Genomic DNA, 17,870 nt, shown 5'->3' with positions numbered 1-17,870 from the left:
AAAATTATTCAGTTAGTTTTGGTGCAATGCAGGAGTTTCTTGTTTGGTGTTTTGTTGTTTGTTTTTAGAGTGAGGATCTTGCTCTGTCATGCAGGCTGGAGTGCAGTGGTGCAGTCATAGCTCACTGCAGCCTCAACCCCTCCTGTGCTTAAGCAATCCTCCCGCTTTGGCTTCCGAAGTAGCCTGGATTGCAGGCAGGAGCCACCACACCTGGCCTGAGTTTTATTTATTTATTATTTTTATTTTATTTTATTTTACTTTTTTTGAGACTGAGTCTCGCTCTGTCGCCCAGGCTGGAGTGCAGTGGCGTGATCTCGGCTTACTGCAAGTTCTGCCTCCCAGGTTCAAGCCATTCTCCTGCCTCAGCCTCCCAAGTGGCTGGAACTACAGGCGCCCGCACCACGCCCAGTTACTTTTTTTTGTATTTTTAGTAGAGACGGGGTTTCACCGTGTTAGCCAGGATGGTCTCAATCTCCTGACCTTGTGGTCCGCCTGCCTCGGCCTCCCAAAGTGCTGGGATTACAGGTGTGAGCCACCGCCCCCGGCCCTCAGTTTTATTTTTTACGATGAAGGAATGGTAACAATTCTTATTCATTGGCTTTTGCAATGAAAACAGAGATCATACATTTGTAGTAAGTAAAACAACAAATGAATTTTATAATTATTTTTCTGATCCACATATGGCCAGAAAATAGGAAGAGACAAAGGCCGGAGGGAAGAAAAGATGGTTCCAGGTAGCAAAGGAGAGGACAAAAAAGAGAAGAGGTAGGCCGGGTGCAGTGGCTCACGTCTGTAATCCCAGCACTTTGGGAGGCCGAGGCAGGCCGATCACGAGGTCAGGAGATCAAGACCATCCTGGCCAACATGGTGAAACCCTGTCTCTACTAAAAATACAGGAATTAGCTACATGTAGTGGTACACTCCTGTAGGCCCAACTTCTTGGGAGGCTGAGGCAGGAGAATTGCTTGAACCCCGGAGGCAGAGGTTGCAGTGAACCAAGATCATGCCATTGCACTCCAGCCTAGTGACAGAGCAAGACTCCATCTCAAAAAAAAAAAAACAAAACAAAAGGAAAGAGAAGACATAGAGAGGATATGGTAGACACAGACCAAGGAGAGAGAAAAGAGCAAGTGACAACAAAACATGAATACAGGAAGACAGACTTTTTATCTCCATGCTGTCAGAATGGATGTAAGGATTCCTCTCCAAAGCGGAAATGCATAGGCATTCATGTAATGCCCTCTTTATTCTACATTCAACAAAGACAAATTTCTAAAACCTTGTTTTACATTCAACAAAGATAATCTCTTTTGAGAAAGCAGCAGGGTCAATCCCCGTTTACAAAGGGTAGTGCATCTCTTTTCACGGCATCACGTTTCCATCTGGTGGCCTTTTAGGATATCATGGACAAGGACTCAAGATTTACAGCTAAGGCAGGGCAGATGTTTCCTGCTGGCATCTGTCTTGTTTGAGCGTTAAACCCAGGCCTCAGATGGGGAGTCTGCACTCCTATGGCAGATTGTGAAGAGAGGCGTGGAAGAAGACATCTAAACCAACCCTGTGAATTTCATTTTAGGGTGGACTGAACAACAACATTCACATCAAAAACAAGCATATTATCATGAGATTTATTAACCTTCGTCAGCCACTCCTACTAGGTCTTCCTATAGATATTAATGGTTAAAAAAAAAAAAAAAAAAGGCACTAACACCCAAAGTAAATTTTTCTGGGAGATTCCAGATAGGCCTATTATGAAGTTGAATTGTTCACTCTAGTGACACTGAAACATTTATTGCAATACATTACAGAACAGGTTTAAACTGCATAGGCACACGTGCACATACACCTGCCTACTCCAAACTCATGTCTGAATTCTCTATTCTTCCTCAATAAAAAACAAAAGCTTTGCTGATATTTTTTTAAGTGTAATTTAGGGATTTAAGATGGGGCAAGAAAATATCTGAAAGGCCCTCCACTCCATGCTGTGCCCTTATAAATGATAGAACAGATAGAGAAATTAAATTACTGACTATACAACTGGGCTTGAAGTCATAAAGGGGAGTGCTTGGGATCACAGAAATAAACAAGGAAGCACTTATGAAGCCATGGGAGAAGCCAAGGCCCAGGTAACCTGAGTCTGCACCCACCTGGGAGTGCTGCTGAATCCTGAGACTCAGGTGGAGAATTGGAAACCAGAAAACTAGTGTGCATTGAAGAAATGCCAGATGTCTGAGGGAGCCCACTGCCATGAAACAGATATGACAAATAAAGCAAATGAAAAATTTCTATACAATCAAAGGTCAATAAAGCAAGTACATTTAATACTTTCAGCAAAACAAGGAAAAATAAAACCAAGCAATGATGAAAAAGAACTAGTTAGAGATCTCGAAATTTAAAGCCCAAGTTATTGAAAGAAAAAACTCTTTTTGGTGCTTTGTAGAGATAGGCTGAGGAACAGCAGAGACACACTGAAGTGTCCTTTAGCAAGACGGAGCATTCAGTTGAGGGAGTCTTCCAGGTTAAAGCACAAAGAAAAAAAGGTGAAAAGGTTAACAGCCATAAAGTCTGGGTGATCGCATTCAAGCTTTCGTCCAGTAAGAATGCCAAAAACAGAGAGAGAATGGGAGAAAGTAGTATTTACTTAATAGCTAAAAATTCCCCAGAAGTGAAGAATGCTATGAAAATAGAGAGAAAAATGTTAAAAGCTACCAAAGCAAAAAAATAGTTTAAATTCAAAGAAATAAGGATCAGATTTTCCTCATTAGTTTCATTAGCAACACTGGATACAGGCCAATGAGGCAATGTCTTCAATGAGCTCTTGGAAAATAACATATTTATGCTGAATCCTATAACCCAGCTACAGAATCACTTAAGGGCACCCTGAAACAAAGCCATTATTTTCTTTTTTGAGACAGGGTATTGCTCTGTTGCCCAGGCTGGAGTGCAGCGGCATGATCATGGCTCACTGCAGCCTTGACCTCCCTGGCTCAAGCGATCCTTCCACCTCAGCCCCCCAAGTAGCTGTGACTACAAGAACCTACCATCACGCCTGGCTAATGTAGTTCATTTTTGTGTAGAGATGGGACTTTCCCATGTTGCCCAGGCTGGTCTTGAACTTCTGCGCTCAAGTGATCTGACTACCTTGGCCTGCCAAAGTGCTGAAATTATAGGCGTGAGCCACCACACCCGGCCCAAAGCATTTTTGAACATTCAAGATTTAAGAAAGTTTACCACCAACAGATTCTGTTGAAAAGAACTACTTGAGAAGTCCTCCTGCAAGAAATGACATGAATCCAGAGGAAGAAGCAGTGTGACAAAAGTAACACTTCTCTAAGTAATCAGCCAATGCTATTATTTAACACTAACGTATTGATTGCCAAGGATGCGTAAAATTACAATTTGGAATTCTCGATTATATCCACAGGAGAGTTGGGGAAAAGAAAAACACCGAGAGGAAGTGAACATTTCTTATCTTGTTTGGGAAGAGTCTATATGTGCTGTTTACCTTTAGGTTTTGTTAGGCAACATTATGTATGGATATAAAAAATTAAGAGTAACCATTAGACAAATAGCAATGAAATGTGTAAATTTCAAACCAGTAGACGAAATAAGATGGAACAAAGAAATTTCAATCAACCCAACAGAAAACAAGAATGGAAACAAAAAGAGAAACAGAGCATAATCAGTAGAAAACAAAGATAGGCCTGGCGCGGTGGCTCACGCCTGTAATCCCAGCACTTTGGGAGGCCGAGGAGGGTGGATCCCTTGAGGTCAGGAGTTCAAGACCAGCCTGGCCAATATGGTAAAACCCCATCTCTACTAAAAGTACAAAAATTAGCCGGGCTTGGTGGCGGGCACCTGTAATCCCAGCTACTTTGGAGGCTGAGGCAGGAGAATCACTTGAACTCGGGAGGTGGAGGTTGCAGTGAGCCGAGATCATGCCATTGTACTCCAGCCTGGGTGACAGGTGAGACTCTGTCTCAAACAAACAAGCAAACAAACAAACAAACAAAAAACAAAAAAAAACCCCACAAAGATAATAAAGTCGAAACAAAGGAGTGTTCATAATAAATGCGCAATAAGAAAAAAAATCAAATGAATAGCAAATAGGCAATTCATATGAAAACAGTGTTCAAGGAAATTAAAATTGCTAAGAAAGAAAAAACGCTCTGTCTCACCATTTATCAAGGAAATACAAATAAGAGGGCATTGAGATGCTATTTTTACTGATTAGATTGACAAGTATTTTTAACTTTGATAACAAATGTTAGCCGGAGTTGGGCAAACGGGTACCCTCATGTCCCACCGGAGGGAGTGCGTATTAGTGCAATCAATTTGGAGGGCATCTGACATACCTGTTAAAACCAAAACACTTGCATGTGTGTGCAAGAAAGTATAGTCAAGATTATCTTAGCAGTATTGCTGGTAGCAGTGAGATATTAGCAATGATCTAATGGTCCATCAATGGGAGAATAACTACATGAACTATAGTATGTTCCTACCACAGAATACTCTGCAGCAGTTCAAAACAGTAATTTAGAATATTTACTTCCCTTCCTTCCTCCCTCCCTCCCTCTTTCTTTCCTTCCTTCCTTCCTCTCTTTCTTTTTTCTTTCTTTCTCTTTCTTTCTCTCTCTCCCCGCTTTTTTTTTTTTTTTTTTGATAGAGTCTTGCTCTGTCTCCCAGGCTGGAGTGCAGTGGTACAATCTCAGTTCACTGCAACCTCTGCCTGGTAGGTTCAAGCAATTCTCCTGCCTTAGCCTTCCAAGTAGCTGGGATTGCAGGGACCCACCACCATGCCTGGTGACTTTTTGTATTTTTAGTAGAGATGGGATTTTACTATATTGGCCAGGCTGGTCTCAAACTCCCGACCTCAGGTGATCCACGCGCCTTGGCCTCCCAAAGTGCTGGGATTACAAGTGTGAGCCATTGCGCCCGGCCAGATTCATTTCTTATAGTACGAGTAGACTTACTGTGACTATTTTAAAATTTTCAGAAGGAAAGGAACAGAAATCTATTTTATATGTGTAAAACCACATAAAACAATACCACCATCTTTTCACAAAGCCCTTTGCCCTTCCCGCTTGCCCTCTTCTTTCTCCTATGCTGTTTGCCACCCTCTTTTTGCCCTCCATCTACCCCAAAACTATTTTCCCCATCATCTTTTTCCCAATCCTCTTTCCTACCTCCTCTTGCCACTCTCTTTTCTCCTCCCACTTGCCACCCTCTCTTCCCTTTCTGTCTACCCAAAAGCTTTTTACCCACCGTTTTTCTTTCTGCACCCTGTTTTCTCACAACCTTCTCTCCCTCCCGCTCGCCACCCTCTTTTTCTTTCTCTGACTTGTCACCCTCTTTCCCCCCTCCAACTACCCAAAAACATTTTCCCCCACGGTCTTTTCAGAAAACTTTGTCTCCCTTACTCATCACTCTCTTTTGACCCCTGCTGCTCACCACTCTGTCTTCCCTCTACATCCACCTCAAAACTTTTTTCCTCACTGTCTTTCCCCGCTCACCATCTTTTCACAAAGCCTTCTCCCCGCTCCTGCTCACCACCCTCTTTTCCCCACTCCCCCCCCTCTCCCACATGCCACCCTTTTTTCATCCTCCATCTACCCCAAAACTATTTTTCCATCGTCGTTTTTCCAAACCTCCTTCCCACCTCCTGCTTATCACCCTTTTCCCCTCCATCTGCCCAAAAACTTTCCCCCACTCTTTCCCCACCGTCTTTTACACCTCCTGCTGGCCACGGTCTTTTCCCGCTCCATCTGCCCAAAAACTTTTCTCCCCACTCTCTTTTCTCCCCACTGTCTTTTCACAAAACCTTCTCTCCCTCTTGCTCGCCCCCTTTTTGCCTCCTTTACCACTCTCTCTTTATTCCTCCCACCTGCCACCCTCCAGGGTCAGGCCCTGAGTCCTGGCAGTCTGGCCGGACCCCACTGTCAGCAGGGAGAGGCGCAGGGCTAGGAGAGGCCTGGAGTCTTGCCTGGGGCATCACTTTTGCAAATTCATTTTGTGCAGGCCTCGGTTTCCCTGGCAGCGATTCCAATGGAAGCTAGCTTCAAGCCTTGCAACACCGGCATTTCCCGGCCAGGCAGGTGTCACAGCGGCGTCTCTCCTGCCCCAGGACGTGCGCAGTGCTTGGCACAACGGCGGCAGCGATGCCAGCTTCAGCAGCGCAGCATGGCCGCTCAGGCCCAGGCCCCGGCCCGGGTTCGCGGGTTCGCGGGTTCGCGTTAGTGCGGCTCTGCCGGGGTGGGCGCAGAGCTTTGGGAGTTCTCCCCAGGCGCGGGTCGGGCGGGGGCTCCCAGGAGCCTCTCGGAGGCCGCAGCGGGCGGCCCATGGGGACAAGCGTCCAGTCAGCGGCAAAGCCGGGGTCACATGTGCGTGCACTAGGGGAAGGCAGCCTGTGGTCGCTCCTTGGGGCCATCTGCCGGCAGGCTTGTTGCTGACGTGCAAGGGCGTCAGGCAGCGCAAAGCGCCAGGAGAGTGGGGGATCTGCACGGAGGCCCTCTGCGAGGGCACCACCGTCTCCCCAGGAGACAGCCAGGGTGGCACTCTGGCGATGAGGCTGGGGTCCCAGTCATCGCCCGGACACCACCCCCTTCCCTTGTCTCCTCAGCATCATATCTGGGGGCCACCTCCGTGTCTGAAGTTTGCAAGTCTTTCTCCGGAATGGTGAAATTGTGCGCGGGGCTCTCCCTGGGCAGCTTCCTATCGCGGATGCTGCTGTTTCTCGGCTTCTGAGTGTCCTGGTCCTGGACACTGGCCCATTCAAAGGCGGCCACCGGGCAGCCTTGGCTCACATCATGCACACTACTGTGCTCCTCCTCGACATCCCCTCACCCATCGCAGCCACCCCAGCACCAGCGCCAGTGCCATCAGCAGCCCCCGCAAGCAACATCAGTGCTGCGTCTCCGTGCCAGCCTGGGACACGCATGTCGTGGGGAGTCCCAACTGTGCTCGACTGATGCACCGTGGTGGGGCTGCTGAACGCACAACCCAGCAAGGAGCCCCGCGGGCTTTGGGGCTGTTGCTGATGGCAGTCCCCTTGTTTTCAATCACATATCACTTTTATAAGTACACACACATGAAATATCATTGAAATAAGATATTCTTAGAACTTTTTTTAGTTCCAAGTGCATCTTCTGTATCACTTTTGACTTCAAATCATCAGTGCCCTCATTTTTCCACACATTGCTTTCTGTTCCACCAAGAGAAAGGGACAACAGACTATCACCCATGAGCCAAATGTGGCCCTTCCCTTGCTTTTGCAAATAAAGTTTTGTTGGAACGCAGTTACAACCCTATGACTGCTTTCAGACCCTGACAGAGTTGAGTGGTTGCAGCTGAGCCTGTATAGCTTACAAACCAAAAACATTCCCTATCTGGCCCATTGCACAAAACATTTGGTGGCCCCTGATTGAGGAGCACAGGAAGTGAAGCGTTTCTTGCAAGCGTGTCCACTCATCCCGGGGATGTTTTGTTTTGGTTTGTTTTCCGAGATGGGGTCTCATTGTTGCTCAGGCTAGAATGCAATGGCATAATCCTAGCTTTCTTCAGCCTGGAACTCCTAGGCTCAAACGATCCTCCCACCTCAGCCTCCTGAGGAGCTGGGACTACAGACACATGTAAGCATGTCCAGGTAATTTTAAAGTTACTTTATTTTTTTGTGGAGATGAGGGAGGGTCTCACCATGTTTTCCAGGCTGGTCTCGAACTCCTGGGCTTCAGTAATCCTCCTGCCTTGGCCTCCAAAAGCTGTGGGATTACAGTTGTGACCCACTGTGCCCGGCCTGCGATGGTTTTTAAGTCCCATTTTTAGGTCCTGTTTTAAGTTTGTAAGTACTTGGTTGTTGCTTTGCAAGAAAACCTGGAGTTTCGGACCTCCCTGCAGGGATGAATATGTGTCTGCCTCGCCAACATCACACAGGCATTCGGCTGCTTTGTTCCCAGCCTTCCTGTGTGCACAATAGCTTTTCAATTCCAAGCTGAATCACAGTCCGATCTTTCTGAAGACATTTAAAATAGCAGCTATACTCCACATGTGAAATAACCACACCCAAATCTTAATTGAAGTGACAATGCTATGAACCTCTGTGGCTAAGTCTGTATGAGACCAGGTGGGACAGCCATGTCACAGTCGTGATTAGAAGACCCACCTAAATTTCAGGTACATGAAAATGTGAAAAATCAAGATGTGTGTCTTTACATTGATGAAATACTGCAATGCTCCTCCCTTGGGTTATAAGCATGTGTGGTTAAATCAAGACAGTGCGTGTGAAGGCTGAGCCATGTTGGGGACACACTTGGCACTCAGTAAATGTTGTTGAGATGAATTTGATGGAGGGATGGTGACATTGCCCTCCTGGCAAACCCACCTGAGATAAAGCAGGAGAGAAGTCTTGTAGGCAAATCCCGTGGAGAAAAGGTCCAGCTGCTGGGAGGCAGGTATGTGGGAGTTGTGGGGAGGAGGTTTCTGGGTATTGTCTGTGGGATGGGCCCTGGAGTTCAGCTGTCATCTCTTTGTCGTATTTATTTATTTGTTTGTTGATTTATTTATTTATTTATTTTTGACGGAGTTTCACTCTTCGCTGCCCTGGCTGGAGTACAGTGGTATGATCCTGGCTCACTGCAACCTCCGCCTCCCAGATTAAAGCGATTCTCCTGTCTCAGCCTCCTGAGTAGCAGGGATTACATGTGCCTGACACCACGCCCACCTAATTTTTGTATTTTTAGTACAGACAGGGTTTCACCATGTTGGCCAGGCTGGTCTCGAACTCCTGACCTCAGCTGATCTGCCCGCCTCGGTCTCCCAAAGTGCTGGGATTACAGGCTTTTTGTCTTTTAAGCCTGGCCAAGATAAATGCCTTCTGTTTGAAAAGGATGATTTTCAGAGAGACAGAACTTCCTTCCTGGTTCTAAAGGAAGCTTGGGCCAGGGCCCCTTGAGCTCAGGGGAAGGCATGAGTATGAAAGCGATGGGGGTGGGTGGTTTTCATAGCTGGATGATGTAGAACACATCGTGGAAGGGTGGCTGCAAGTGGCTTTGCTTAGCTTGGCCACCTGGAAGGAGGCTTAGGGTCTTCCATGTGGCCATGGCTTTGAGGGGATTAACCCAGCCTCTTGGTTCCAGTTATGTATGTGTTCTTGAGTCAAATGGGTCTGGGTCTATATCCATGGTGACTCCAGCATCATAGCCAAGCCTGAGACCTCCTCTGTCTGCAGATGGATGACATAGAGGCCATGCCAGGGATTTCTGTCCCCGCATCACACAGCCAATGTCATGACCTTGAAGTGAACAGTGAGCCAGCTGATGAAGGGGTCTGTGGGGGACCTGGACTATAAAAGAGGTAGAGCACTGGGTCTGCCATGCATCTCCTGGGTCCCTTCATTTCCCTTGGCACAGGGAAGTTCCTCTCCTGGGGAGGAGAGGTTTGCACCCTGCCCCTGCTTCTGCCTGCTTCTCTGCCTGGTTGTTATGGCCCCTTGGCTCAGCCTCCCTTGCAGCTGTGGCCTCATGGGAAACTCAAAGGCTCAGGAGGATCCAGAAACCAAGACTCTTGGGACATGGAATTTGGCAATGCCCTGGTCAAAACCACCCAGAGGGAGAAATCTTTACAAAGATCTCCTAAGACTGCACATGGCAAAATGTTTCCCAGTCTCCTGCATCCCTTTCCCAGCACTCAAGGGAAGACAAGAGATGTTAGTGAGTATCTGATCCAGGGCTGCATCTCCTGTGAAATCTTGTGATTTATAAGATCCAGCAAAGGCTTTAGTCACACTGGAAAGAAACTGTGGAACAGGGGATTCCCTGCTGCAGTGCGTGTATTCCAGCACAATCGGGAAAGACTTCAGGAAGAACAAGGAAGCCATGCAGAGGTGTGGCCGACCCAAACACCTTGCGGAGTCTTGGCTGCCGGTGGGAACCAGAAGCAATGGTGTTGGCTTCTCCAAGTCCACATGTAATCGATCTACCTATCTATATATTTACATTTTTTGCTTTTTTAAAGAAACATTTTAGGATAATTTTTTTTTTTCTTTGAGACAGAATCTTGCTCTGTCACCCAGGCTGGAGTGCAGTGCTGTGATGGTGGCTCACTGCAAGCTCCGCCTCCCAGGTTCACACCATTCTCCTGCCTCAGCCTCCCTGGTAGCTGGTACTACAGGCACCCACCACCACACCCGGCTCATTTTTTGTATATTCAGTAGAGGCGGGTTTCACCGTGTCAGCCAGGATGGCCTTGATCTCCTGACCTTGTGATCCACCCGCCTCAGCCTCCCAAAGTGCTGGGATTACAGGCATGAGCCACCGCGACCAGCCAAAAGAAATTTTAACCTAAAGATAGAACTCAGGTATCGTCAACATGCTCTAATGGCCATCAGCCTATCCCGTCTCTCCTGTAATATTATGCTGAAGCAACATGCAGACATTATATGATTTCATCTGCAAATATTTTAATGTGTATCTCTACAAAAAGGGACCCTTTTCAAGAAACGTAACCAGACCATTGTTCTTGTGTTCTGTTTAATATGAAGCCTCAGTGTGGTTAACATCAGGACTTGGAGTGATGAATAGTGTTCTCTAAGCTGGTCACTTCCTTTGCAGTGTTTACCCTCTGTGCTCAGTGCTGGTCAGTGGCTGGGACAGTTGGTCAAGGCTGAGTACAATAATTCAGCTCCAGTCAGACTCTGCTGTTTATCTCAATCTCTCTCTGACTTTTGAGACAGGGTCTTGTCTGTCACCCAGACTGGGGTGCAGTGATGTGATTCCTGCCTCCCAGGCTCAAGCGATTCTCCCACCTCAGCCTCCCAAGTACCTGGGACCACAGGTGCACACCACCACACCCAGCTAATTTTTGTATGTTTTGTAGAGACAGGGTTTCAGCATGTTACCTAGGCTGGTGTCTGTGTCTCTCTCTCTAACATTTTATTTTTATTTATTTTTAATTTTTATTTTTTATAGAGACAAAGTCTTGCCTTCTTGCCAAGGCTGGTCTTGTACTCCTGGCTTCCAGTGATCCTCCCACCTTGACCTCCTTGACTCCAGAGTTTCTAATCAGGAGACACTCACGGAAGAACAGGGTAGGCCTCCTGGGGATGCTCTGGGACTGAAGTCTTGCCTCAGCCTCTTTATTTTTAACCTTGATCTAAAGTCTTCTGTGACCTCCTGGCTGATTTCAGATTACACAAGCCCCAAATCCCCTTGTAGCAATAGAAAACTAGTCACAGAATTCTGTGCCTAGCTGTATACCTACCATCTTGCCCTTGAGAACTCAGTGCCTTGAAGGCAAGGGTCCTGTCTTGCTCAAATCTTATCCCCAATATTGGTCACAGCTTGTAGCACATAGTAGGTGCTCAGATCAGCCTTGTGAAATGAAGCAGAGAAGTCAGGGCACCTAGGTTCATTCACCAGATTTTTTTAGACTGAGTCTTGCTCTGTCACCCAGGCTGGAGTGCAGTGATGCGATCTCGGCTCCCTGCAAGCTCCACCTCCTGGGCTCATACCATTCTCCTGCCTTAGCCTCCTGAGTAGCTGTGACTACAGGCATCCGCCACCACGCCTGGCTAATTTTTATTTTTTATTTTTTATTTTTGGTATTTTTAGTAGAGACGGGTTTTCACCGTGTTAGCCAGGATGGTCTCGATCTCTTGACCTCATGATCCACCTGTCTTGGCCTCCCAAAGTGCTGGGATTACAGGCGTGATCCACCATGACTGGCCCATTCACCAGATATTTACTGAGCACCCACCCTGTGCCAGCCACTGTGCTAGAATCAAGGAAGACAGCAGTTGTAGAAAAGGGGAGGAAAATCCTTATCTTCTCAGAGCTTACTTTCTGCTGGAAGACAAGGAATAGGCAAGGAGATGGATGAATATATGCTGTGGGACCAAGCATATGCTCCACCCTCACCTTGCTGGATGACCTGGGGTATGTCACTCCACCTCAGTGAGCCACAGTTTTCCATTTCTGTCAAATAAGGAAGTAGGGCAAGATGGTCTCCTTAGAATTCAAGACATTCCCAGAGGGTCTGCAGGGCTTTGTCAAACATTGAATTGTCTTCCATCCAATATCAATGCTTTAAGCATACTGAGGACCCTGTTTGCTGCTTGGACTTAATTAAGCCCAGGGCTGTGTGGGCAGGAAACTCAGTGTGCATGTTTCAGGAAAAGCATTGGATCCAGTGATTGCCAAGCCCTGCCCCAGCTCAGATCAGCTAATCGGGGACCCCATGCTTCTGCATTATCTTTTTTCTGTTTGTAAATGGTCACATCCTAGGTGCTTCAATATTGAGTTCCAGCTGAATCAGTCCTTCCAAGGTCACTGCCCGGGGTATGGGGCATCCCTAGCCCTGGGCTGTGAACCCCTGTCTATCCTTGTTACTCTCACCAGAACCTAAGGCTCAATGGAAGATAAATGGCAGGGGTCAGAAATGTGGGGGTTTGCGTGTGGGGAAACCCAGGGGCTCCAGCATCACTTGGAGGATGAGAAATCAATGGAGATACATGGGGGGTCTTTGTCTGGGCTGGGGCAGGAGCACTTCTGTTTTTCACAGACAGCCCTCATTCCTGCACAGCCATGATCCTCATTCCTTAGCTGGGTATCCCAATGTTAGAAAGAAAAGATCACCAAAGAGCTGGGCATCGGGGCTCTGGGTCAGGCTGGACTTGCCTCCAATCTCAGCCCTACTGTGGGGAGCAGTGGAACCCTCATATGCTGCTGGTGGGGCAACCGATTTACAAAGAGAAGTTTGGCAGTTTCTTGTGTAACTCACCCTTATCATGTGACCCAGCAACTCCACTCCTAGGGATCTACCCAAGAGAAATGAAAACATATTCTCACACAAAAACTTACACACAAATTTTCATAACAACATTATTCATAATACTCAAGACTGGAAACAACCCAAATGTGCACCAACTGAAGAAAGGACATGTAGACATTTGCGGTCCATCCAAGCAACAGAACTTGATTTGTCAGTAGACAGGGATGAAGCCAACATGGATGAACCTCAGAATCATTACATTATGTGAAAGAAGCCAACTACAAAATGCCACATAGTATATGATTTCACTTAAGAGGGAATGTACAGAAAAACGCACATCTGTAGAGTCAGAAAGCAGATTGGTGGTTGCCTAGCGCTGGGGGTGGGAATGGAAGATTGACTACAAATAGGCAAGAGAAAGGTTTTTAGAGTAATAGAAATGTTCTAAAACTGGCTTGTGATGATTTTTGCCCAAATCTATAGATTTACTGATCTAAATGTACATTTATTGTGAGTAAATTTTATGGTGTGTAAATTATACCTCAGTAAAGCTACTGAAATATGCAAAATAAAACCAAAAACTCACCCCTTGATTCTTCCTAGCTGTGCAGGCTGGGACAATCAACTCCAGTTCCCTGAGCCTCAGTTTATTCATATGTAAGATGGGGATGTAATAATGGAACCTCACAATGAGCATGCCAGGAGGATTCATATAACAGAAAATACATGGAAAGACCTTTGCTGGGAACCTGGCACCTGCACCAGGCCCTCACTTATGTTGGCTGTTGGTGTCATTTCCATGGAACCAAGGAGACTGTAGCCACAGATATCCTCCTTGCTGAACGCTGGTGGGGGCTGGTGGTGGCTTTGTTCACTGAGCATTTCCAGTGCTCGGCATTCACTGTGCACCGTAAACATTCACTGAGATCATGGATAAGTGAACAAAACAGAGCCCCTCTACAGGTGTCCAGCACCCTTTGGGGAATCAGAGGAGAAAACAGGTGTTTGCAACCCTGCATGATGGGCACATGGGGCTGTAGGAGCCCAGGGAGAAACAAACTGGCTAAAATGGGCATGTGAGGGGCTCCTCAGAGGCGGCTACACTTGTGTCCTTGCATGAACCCTGCTGAGCCCGATCTAGAACAGATCAGGACAGGAAGAGCTTTCAAAGAGCTTCTGTTTCAATATTCTTTTCAGTGCTGAGGAAATAGGCTGAGAAAGGCGTAGGAACTGGCTCAAGCTCTGTGGTGGAAGTGGGATTTGAATGCTGTCTGACCTTGTAACCTGTGTTAGTATGAATCCTCCCAGAAGCAGGCGCCAAGTTAGGATGAGATCAGCAGAGATTTACTGGGGATGCACCTATGCAGGTTATGGGAGGGGCCAGGAGTGATCAGGGAGAGCCCTCAGACTGCCATGTGAGAGGGTAGAAGGGGAAGGAAGGAAGGTAGGGCAGGAGGAGTCCGAGACACAGCGCAGCTCTAGGAACGTTTGGCCAGATAAGTTGGGAGGTTCTGGTGGACTGTTGACTTTTAGAGGCTTCCCTTGTCCTGCAGGAACAGGGGGCACTAGTACCCTGGCATGCTCGGTTCTGGCTGGGAGCAGCCTATAGGAAGTGTGGCCTCAGCGCCCAGGCTGGGGTGCAGTGGTGTGATCACGGCTTACTGCAGCCTTGACCTCCTGGGCTCAATTGATCCTTCCACCTCAGCATCCCAGCTTTATTGAAATATAATTCCCATGCCATAAAAGTCACGCATTTAAAACCTAAAATTCAACAGTTTTTATTATGTACAGAGTTGTGCAACCATCACTACATTAGATTTGGAAAATGTTCATCACCTCTAAAAAGGAACCCATACCCTGTAACCATCACTCCCAAATTCCCCGTCCCCCACTCAACCCTACGCAACCACTAACCTACTTTCTATCTCCAAATTAGTCTATTCTGGACATTTCACATTAATAGAATCATATATGATTTTTTGTGACTGGCTTCTTTCACTTAGCATAATGTTTTCAAAGTTCTTCATGTTCTAAGATATATCAGTACTTCACTCCTTTTTATTATTGAATAATAGTCCCTTGTAGCAATACATCTCACGTCGTTTATCCATCCATCAGTTGACGAGCATTTGAGTTGTTTCCAATTTGGGGCTGTTACATATAATGCTAAGATGAACATTCAATTGCAAGTTTTTGTGTAAACATATGTTTTCCTTCCTCTTTGAAGCAGCTTTGCTGGGTTATGTGGTAACTCTTATGTTTAGCACTTTGTGGAACTACCAAACTGTTTTCTAAATGGTATGGATCATTTTACAGTCCCATCAACAATGAATGAGCTTCCCTTCTATTCCTACGTTAGGTGGATTTTCTTTTTAATCATGAAGGGGTGTGAATTTTGTCAAATGCTTTTTTCAGTGACTATTGAAATAATCATGTGGTTTTCTTTCCTCTTTTTTTCACATATTACATTAATTTTTGTGCATCAAATCAATCTTGCATTACTGGGATAAATCCCACTTGTACATGGTATGTAATCCTTTACATATGTTGATGGATTTAGTCTGGAAGTATTTCCTCAGGATCTCTGTGTCTATAATCATAAGAGACGATCTACAGTTTTCTTTATGTCTGTCTGGATTTGGTATCAGGGTAATACCGGCCTTATAGGACGAGTTGGGAAGTGTTTCTGACATGGGTAAATTTTTAAATGTATTTCAGGATAGGTAAAGCCTCAGAGTGGGAGAAGGGTATCAGAAAGTAAACCTAGGTGAACAGACAGTGAACACTATGAAAGTGCAAGAGTCAGAGAAATGCGCCATAAATTTTTTACATTTTTTTCTACCAAAGGATATGAGATATCACTGAACTCACTACAATATAAGCATGTTTAAAGAAGCAGTTATTTTTAAAGATTGTGGTTTTGTTAGTTATCTCCACTCCATATGCATGATACTCGAGGCATCTGAAATCCAACATACTCAAAACTTATCATTTTTCCCACAAACCTCCTGCTTTCCTGTAGTCCTCATCTTGATAAAGAGATGCCTCATACCATCTCTCAAAATGATCTGTCAATCATTTTGGATTTTCCCCCAACCCCATGACACCTAGAAATGACCAATTCTAGACAATATGACTTCTTAATATTGTATTTTGTTTGTTTTTGAGGCGGAGTCTCGCTTTGTCACCCAGGCTGGAGTGCAGTGGCGTGATCTTGGCTCACTGCAACCTCTGTGTCCCAGGTTCCAGCGATTCTCCTGCCTCAGCCTCCTGAGTAGCTGGGACTACAGGCATGTACCACCACACCCAGCTAATTTTTGTATTTTTAGTACACACAGGGTTTCACCATATTGGGCAGACTGGTCTCGAACTCCTGACCTTGTGATCTGCCCGCCTTGGCCTCCCAAAGGACTGGCATTACAGGCGTGAGCCACTGTGCCAGGCCTCTTAATATTGTTTAAATCTGTCACCCACTCCATCTACACTGATTAGGACTTAATTTATGGCTTCATTAGCTCTCAACTGAGCAATTTTCATGGCCTAGTTTTGATCCTCGATTCTTGCCTTTCACTCTTTCAACCCATCTGTCCATGATGCCAGTTTTGTTCTCTCAACTTTGAAAAAAGTTTATGAAAACTAGATTAGGGTATCATATTTTTACATTATTCAGCAATGATGTTTAAGCAACAGGAGGAGTCACACAAAGTTCTAGAATAATTTTATGTTTGATTTCAAATGCACTGCCATGAAACCTCAGCAACAAAGGAACTAAATGAGGGAAATGAACCAAGTTAGTCTAAACAGGAAAAATTTCCTTTTTGGATAGATTTCATGTTTTGAGCAGTAGAACTGAGCAGAAATTAGAGGTTCCTATATGCCCCCCACTCCCATAGCCTTCTTCTATCACGACCTGCACCAGAGTAGTACATTTGTTACACCTGATGAACCTCACAGTGACACATCATTTTCACACAAAAATTGAAGTTTGTAATTTACATTAGGGTTCACTCTTGATGGATTTGAACTAATGCGTGATGACGTGTATCCACCATTACAGTACCACAGAGAATACATACGCTGTGCTACGATCCCTCTGTGCTTTGCCTATTCATTCCTCTCTCCCCTCAGATCCTGGCAAACACTACACTTTTTACCATCTCCATAGTTTTACCCTTTCCAGAACATAATTCAGAATTTTATAGTTTACAGCCTTTTCAGATTGGCTTCTTTCACATAGTAACACACATTTTTAAGGTTCCTCCATGTCTTTTCATGGGTTGATAGCTCTTTTCTTTATGGTGTTGAATAACAGTCCATTGTCTGGGTATACTACAGAGTTTATTTATACATTCATCTACTGAAGGATATCTTAGTTGCTTCCAAGATTTGGAAATTATGAAAAAAGCTTCCATACACATCTGTATGCAGGTTTTTGTGTGAACATGTTTTCAATTCACTTGGGCAAATTCCAAGGAGCCTAATTGCTGGATCATACAGTAAGAATATGTAAGAAGTTGCCAAACAATCTTCCAAGGTACCATGTTGTATTCCCACCAGCGGTGAATGAGAGTTCCTGTTGTTCCCCATCTTCACCAGCTTTGGTGTTGTCAGTGTTTTGGATTTCAGCCATTGTAACCGTCATGTAACAGTACGTCACTGTTGTTTTAATTTGCATTTCCCTAATGACACATAATGTGGAGCACAGTTATCTTTTGAAAATGTAGAGCTGATCATGTTATTTCTTGCTTCAAGGCCGTATAATGACTTCTCCCTGTCTATAAAATAAAACTCAGACTCCTTAGAAATGCTCCCAAGATTATGCATCTCACATTCCTGCCCCATTTTACTTATCTACATACCTCACCTCATCTTGCAACATCTCTGGTACTTCTATCCTCTAATCACCTGCATCTGCAGCTTCACAACACATCAGCTTCTATGTTGTTGCTCCTGCTCTGCTCTACTTACTGTCACGTGCACACGTGGTTACCTGACAAACACCTAATCATCTTTCAACATTCAGCTCCAATATCAACCATTCCACAGTTTTTATACCTACCCCTTTTACACTACTACCTACATCATATACTGCACCCATAACAATTTAT

Source organism: Theropithecus gelada, chromosome 6 (genome assembly GCF_003255815.1).
Source record: "Theropithecus gelada isolate Dixy chromosome 6, Tgel_1.0, whole genome shotgun sequence".
Lineage (NCBI taxonomy): Eukaryota > Metazoa > Chordata > Mammalia > Primates > Cercopithecidae > Theropithecus > Theropithecus gelada.
This window is presented reverse-complemented; position numbering follows the sequence as displayed.